At 43.7% G+C, this 6,957-nt stretch overlaps 1 long non-coding RNA gene across 1 annotated transcript; it reads left to right on the top strand.

Moving 5' to 3' along the window:
- Positions 1–533: 533 nt before the first annotated feature.
- LOC123087886 (uncharacterized) lies at positions 534–3,760 on the top strand. The gene is made up of 3 exons (XR_006441561.1): positions 534–951; positions 1,667–1,770; positions 2,250–3,760. It is a non-coding gene; the product is annotated as an uncharacterized lncRNA (long non-coding RNA).
- The last annotated feature ends 3,197 nt before the right edge of the window (positions 3,761–6,957 follow it).

Raw genomic sequence — 6,957 nt, 5'->3', positions numbered from 1 at the left:
TGCCTAGTTGCTGTTTTGGACAGCTTCTCCTTTAAACTTGTTTCATGTGCATGTGTTGAACCGTTGCTCCGTTTTGAGTGTGCTCTATATGAAACTTGCTTAGAATTGCATGTAATTTCGTATTATCATGTTGCATCCTTATTTTGGTGTGTTTGCTTGATGTTTGGGTGCATTTTGCATCAATGCCATGTTGATCTTGTTTTGCTCATCTCTGCTACTATTAAACAAGCAAACTTTATCTTCTCTAAGTGCACCCCGTTTAACGTACACACAACAACACCAAGTAATCACAGCCTCACGATTAGGCTAACTTATTCCAATCTAACCGTCAAACAACAACTAAATATCCCAAAAAGTACGTTTAGCAATTTAATGTGCCGGACGAAAACTCTGCGAGCGAGCGAGCAAAAAAAAATAGAAAGGTTCAATCGGCAACCACGTAATCACACCCATAATTACCGCTAACTGCCCACCCAATCCCACCTCAAAATTAGCGCTAACCCAAAATTTAACCCTCCCAGATCTTGGTCTCAGGAAATCCACCGGGGCATCCCTGCCCCATCCGGCCGCCTCCTCCATGGCGAGAACCGTGTCCAGAGGAGGACGAGCACGACCATGAGTTCCCCGTCGTCGTCTCTCTCCGTGCTTAACCGGTGTGCCGACACCCCTCCCAAGCTTCGCCTGCTGCTACGCCGACACGGCAGCATGGATCTGACGTCTCCCGGCCGTCCCGAAGAGGCGGCCCATGGGATCCGAGCCAAGAAGAGGCCTCGCGATATGATGGCCTTGGTTCTCCTCTTATGCAGGCTAGATCTTGTTGGCCTCAAGCAGCACCACCAACAGGATCCAGGCGAGCATGCGGCTGCTCCTCCACCGTCATGTGACGCGTGTAGTGGCCGTTCACCAGGCGAGACCCAGCTCCACGATCCCCACCACTCACTTGATGTGCAGGTACGGCCAACCACCCCATCTCCCTCTTAATCCATACATCTTTTCTGCCCTCACATGGCTGCGTGTAGAGGTAGAGATTAGAGAGCATGCACTTGCAAGCCTTTCGTGTTTAAGACATGTCTTGGAATCAACTGACTCATGGTACCATTATGTCACCGTTTATTTAGACATCTGCATATTACTGTTGCCACTAAAACTCACACTCATTGCCTCAACTCCGCACACGTACGGGAGTTGCCGCCCCCGTGAGGATGTGAACGCACGAGGGCGGCCGCTGGCTGGCAAACGAGGCCGCACTTGCGCCCACATGGGAACGGCCACACCAGTTGTACGCTTGCTTTGATATATGAGTTGTACTGAATTTTGCTATATTCAAATTGATTTGGTCAGTTAGCAGCGTGCCTGTCTCTTGAACTGACATGTGTTTGCTTAATTTAGTGAGGCTCATTATATTTGGTAAATGCAAAATTCAGCAAAGTATACTTTGTGTGCAGCAAGTTACCGAGGTAGGCTGACTTACGTACGCCCTATATATGCAAAATTCAGTAATGTGTCATACATCTCAAGGCGCATGCTTTATGTGGGATTTACCTGATTGTGCAGTAGAAGGATTGGATTATTTTTCATTGACTTGTTTGAGGACAGGACTTAGGCTTTGTTTGTGTTACGCTCTCACCTCTCACTAACGCGACGCCGGGCATCGATCGAGTTGCAGGTCCACACGCCATCGACAAGTCGACCCGCGAAAGAAGCTGGCCCTACCGATCAGGATGACATCGATGAGGAGGAAGCAATGGTGTGACGTCATGGATCCCACCTGTAAGTGCGTGAGTGTGTGGCTACAGTTTTCTACAATATTGTGAAAACCACGATGTGTTTGGCAGTCACAGTATTTGCCACTATATTTGGTGATCCGGTCATCAATATGTTCATGTTCTACCACCCTATCGGCCCCGGGTAAAGAATCACACATGTTATCATAGGCGAGGACTGGTCGTCGCTATATGCAAGTGTGGTCGCCGACACCCAGGCAGGCTCAACGTATAGCATGCATACACGGGCTCTTTTCTTTATACTACGCACCTTGAATTCTGTGAGATATACACGTACATTGCTCCCAAGTCATATAGAGGTTAATGCTCAATCTTTATTTTATTTTTAAGAAACTAATTGGTGATGCTTTGTACATAATAGTCAGGATCTGGTTCACATGACTATGTTGCCCTGCATAAATGATCTTCACCACTCTCTCTTTACCTTTTATATATTGTTTGACATTTGTACTTCTCTATCTGCAGATGAGTAAGAGAAGAAAAATGAATGTGCCCCTGTTTACATCAAGAGAATGTACCCCATTTAAGGACCTAACAAACACAACTATGGATGGTAGTGCTAATATCCCACATAATCAAACGGACGATCCTAAAAGGAAAAGTGTTCAATCATGGTATGCCAATGTCGGATGAGAAGAAAGCAGAATACAACGCGAAGTGTCATATATCCTGACAGCAAACGAGAGTTGCAGCTCTAGACTGTCTTAACCAGGACCAATTATCACAAACATGTGTTTCTCCGTTAGAATGTGCTATGGTTCATCTCTACAACAGTTTTCCTATCTAACATCATGTGTATCTAAGTGCAGCTTCTGGTCAGGCCCCACTTGTTTCTGGCGATCCCAGGTTCCAGTCAAATGCAATAGGATATGTAATGCTTATTTGTCACATTCATTCATTATATATTAACTCTTCTCTCCTGTGACGGTAATGTGTCACAAATTCATCAAAAAATGTGCCACTCCCTCCTGATGCTCCCTCATGGTGCTAGAAAAACTCCCAGGTCAGAAAAATTATCACGGTCGCTTCAACATTTATTTCTTCAAGCTGTAATAAGAGTTTTGCGACAAGGCTGCCTTGCAATATTTTTTACGATCGTATTATTTTCTGAAGATTTTATATTGCCTGATCATTAATTTGGCTTCAAATGCTCCTGATGAGGCTTGAAAGTTCGTTAAGTGTGGTAAGACCACTCTCACATTCAGGTTTATTCACTTTTATATTTCTGTAAAGGGGCTTGCCAATCCATCTAACACACCATAGAGAAAAATAGTGTCTTCCAGAGAGCATGACAACTGAAATGCATCTTACACACCTTTGGGCAGGGGAACTTTGTGAAACACGGCATGGTCATGAAAATGTCTTAGAAAATGAATTTATAATGAGAAGTTATGTTCTAATTTGCTCCAGCTTTACAATTTTTGAAGATGTCAAGCCTTGAGGCTCTTTTGTTCAGTGTTGCACATGTCAAGTGTCGGTCCTAAAAGAAAGAAACAACTTCAGTTTCTGGAAGATAATATGTACATATGTACATTCTTGAAACAACTTTAGTATCTAGAAGATACTGTGTACATTCTTTATTATTTTGGCAAGTAAAGGTTATTTATGGTCCACATTTACTTTTTGTAAGTTGAGATCTAATTTTTTGGATGAAGTTGTGATTATTCCCACAATTATTCAATGTCTTTATTACCTCACTTACATTTTTGTTCATTTTATTGATATATTTTCTTCCTACGACGGTTGATAAAAACATAACCATGATAATACGTGCGTTGCACGTGCATGTTTACTAGTATCTTCTAGGCCGTAGCTCCGAACTAAATGAACTTTATATGTAACTTGACTAGAATCTCATGTAGATCATCTTTGTGCATCTTAACTTGCTGTTTAACAACTTGAACATAAGTTTTATTCAGATCTGGACCAATTTCGAAATTTGCATATGAGGACTTACCGAAATTGTTATATGTTGTTCCCGGCCTCATTTAAACTTGCCTCGATGTGTTGCTCTTGTTTGCATCATCTCTTGCCATGAGTAGCTTCGTGTAGCTTTGTCATGCATCATGTTTGGTTGTGCATCATGCCCTGTTCATGTGTGGTGTGTTTACTTTGTTGTGTGCTTCTTTTCGATAGTTCCCGTTTCGTTGCGATCGTGAGGATTCGTTCGTCTACGCTTGGTTCGTCTTCGTGGCTTCGTCTTCTTCATGGACTCGTTCTTCTTCCTTGCGAGATTTCAGGCAAGATGACCGCTACCCTGGATCTCACTACTATCATTGCTATGCTAGTTGCTTCGGTCTATCGCTATGCTGCGCTACCTATTACCTGTTTATCAAGCCATCCCATATTGCCATGAACCTCTAACCTTTGACACCTTTACTATGCAAACCATTGTTTGGCTATGTTACTGCTTTTGCTCAGCCCATCTTATAGCGTTGCTAGTTGTAGGTGAAGTTGAAGATTTCTCCATTGTGGACAGGATTTTGGTTGGGATATCACAATATCTCTTATATTATTAATGCATCTATATACTTGGTAAAGGGTGAAGGCTTGGCCTCTTGCCTAGTTTTTTGTTCTACTCTTGCCGCCCTAGTTTTCGTCATACCGGTGTTATGTTCCCGGACTTTGCATTCCTTACGCGGTCGGGTGATTTATGGGACCCCCTTGATAGTTCGCTTTGAATAAAACTCCTCCAGCAAGGCCCAACCTTGGTTTTACCATTTGCCTCACCACCACCTATCCATTTCCCTTGGGTCGGCCAACCCGAGGGTCATCTTTATTTTAGCCCCTCGGGCCAGTGCTTGTCTAAGTGTTGGTCCGAACCGAGCAGACTGCGGGGCCACCTCGGGGCAACTCGAGGTCTGGTTTTACTCGTAGGCTGACCCATCCAGTGTGCCCTGAGAACGAGATATGTGCAGCTCCTATCAGGATTTGTCAGCGCATCGGGCGGCTTTGCTGGTCTTGTTTTACCGTTGTCGAAATGTCTTGTAAACCGGGATTCCGAGTCTGATCGGGTCTTCCTGGGAGAAGGTCTATTCCTTCGTTGATCGCGAGAGCTTGTCATGGGCTAAGTTGGGACACCCCTGCATGATATAATCTTTCGAAAGTCGTGCCTGCGGTTATAGGCAGATGGGAATTTGCTAATGTCCGGTTGTAGATAACTTGACACCAGATCCGAATTAAAACGCATCAACTGCGTGTGTAGCCGTGATGGTCTCTTCTCGGCGGAGTCCGGGAAGTGAACACAGTTTTTGGGTTATGTTTGATGTAAGTAGGAGTTCAGGATCACTTCTTGGTCATTGCTAGTTTCACGACCGTTCCTTTTGCTCTCTTGTCGCTCTTATTTGCGTATGTTAGCCACCATATATGCTTAGTCGCTGCTGCAGCCTCACCACTTTACCCCTTCCTTTCCCTTTAAGCTTTGCTAGTCTTGATACCCATGGTAATGGGATTGCTGAGTCCTCGTGGCTCACAGATTACTACAACAACAGTTGCAGGTGCAGGTTATGCGATGATCATGACGCGAGAGCGATGCTTGCTTGCGTTGAGTTCTTCTTCTGCTTCTTCTTCGATCAGGGATAGGTTCCAGGTCGGCAGCCTGGGCTAGCAGGGTGGATGTCATTTGAGTTTCTGTTTGTGTTTCATCCGTAGTTGGATGATGCTCTGATGTATTGTGATGTTGTATTCATGTGGCATTGTATGCCTTATGTATGTATCCCCATCTATTATGTAATGTTGATGTAATGATATCCACCTTGCAAAAGCGCTTCAATATGCGGGTCTATCCTTGGTGGGGCCTTCGAGTTCCTTTTGGATAGGGTCGCATATTGGGCGTGACAATGTGAGACTATCTTCTCCCACTTTTTGTACTTACAACCACCATATTAGACCACCATAGTGCTATGTCCATGGCTTGCGCTCATGTATTGCGTAAGAGTTGAAAAAGCTGAAGCACGTTAAAAAGTATGAACCAATTGCTCGGCTCGTCATCGGGGTTGTACATGATGGGAGTATTTTGTGTAATGAAAATGAAGCATGGCCTAACTATATGATTTTGTAGGGATAAGCTTTCTTTGGCTATGCTATTTTGATAGGACATGATTATTTGTTAGTATGCTTTGAAGCATTATTATTTTTATGTTTTATAAGCTTTTATCTTGAATCATTTGGATCTAAACATTCATGCCACATTAAAGAAAATTACATTGAAAATTATGCTAGGTAGCATTCCACATCAAAAATTCTCTTTTTATCATTTACCTACTCGAGGACGAGCAGGAATTAAGCTTGGGGGTGCTTGATACGTCTCTAACGTATCTATAATTTTTGATTGTTCCATGCTGTTATAATACCGCTTTTGGATGTTTATGGGCTTTATTTTAAACATTTATAACATTTTTGGGACTAACCTACTAACCGGAGGCCCAGCCCATATTGCTGTTTTTTTGCCTATTTCAGTATTTCGAAGAAAAGGAATATCAAATGGAGTCCAAACGGAATGAAACCTTCGGGAGGGTGATTTTTGGAACGAACGTGATCCGGAGAGCTTGGAGTGCAAGTCAAGAATCTTCCGAGGACCCCACGAGATAGCCCCCCCTGTAGGGCGCGCCCCCTGTCTCGTGGGCCCCTCGGGTGGCCACCGACGTACTTTTTCCTCCTATATATATACCTACGTACCCCAAAAACATCCAGGAGCACCATGAAACACAATTTCCACCGCCGTAACCTTCTGTATCCGCGAGATCTCATCTTGGAGCCTTCGTCGGCACTCTGCCAGAGGGGGAATCAACCATGGAGGGCTTCTACATCAACATCCTTGCCCCTCCGATGAGTTGTGAGTAGTTTACCACAGACCTATGGGTCCATAGTTATTAGCTAGATGGCTTCTTCTCTCTTTTTGGATCTCAATACAATGTTCTCCCCCTCTCTTGTGGAGATCTATTCGATGTAAACTCTTTTTATGGTGTATTTGTCGAGATCCGATGAATTGTCGGTTTATGATCAAGTTTATCTATGAATAATATTTGAATCTTCTCTGAATTCTTTTATGTATGATTGAGTTATCTTTGCAAGTCTCTTCGAATTAACAGTTTGGTTTGGCCTACCAGATTGGTTTTTCTTGCCATGGGAGAAGTGCTTAGCTTTGGGTTCAATCTTGCGGTGTTCTTACCTA

This window comes from Triticum aestivum, chromosome 1B, assembly GCF_018294505.1.
Source record: "Triticum aestivum cultivar Chinese Spring chromosome 1B, IWGSC CS RefSeq v2.1, whole genome shotgun sequence".
NCBI classification, from domain to species: domain Eukaryota; kingdom Viridiplantae; phylum Streptophyta; class Magnoliopsida; order Poales; family Poaceae; genus Triticum; species Triticum aestivum.
Note: the sequence above shows the minus strand (reverse complement) of the source record. Positions and strands in the feature narration are given on the sequence as shown.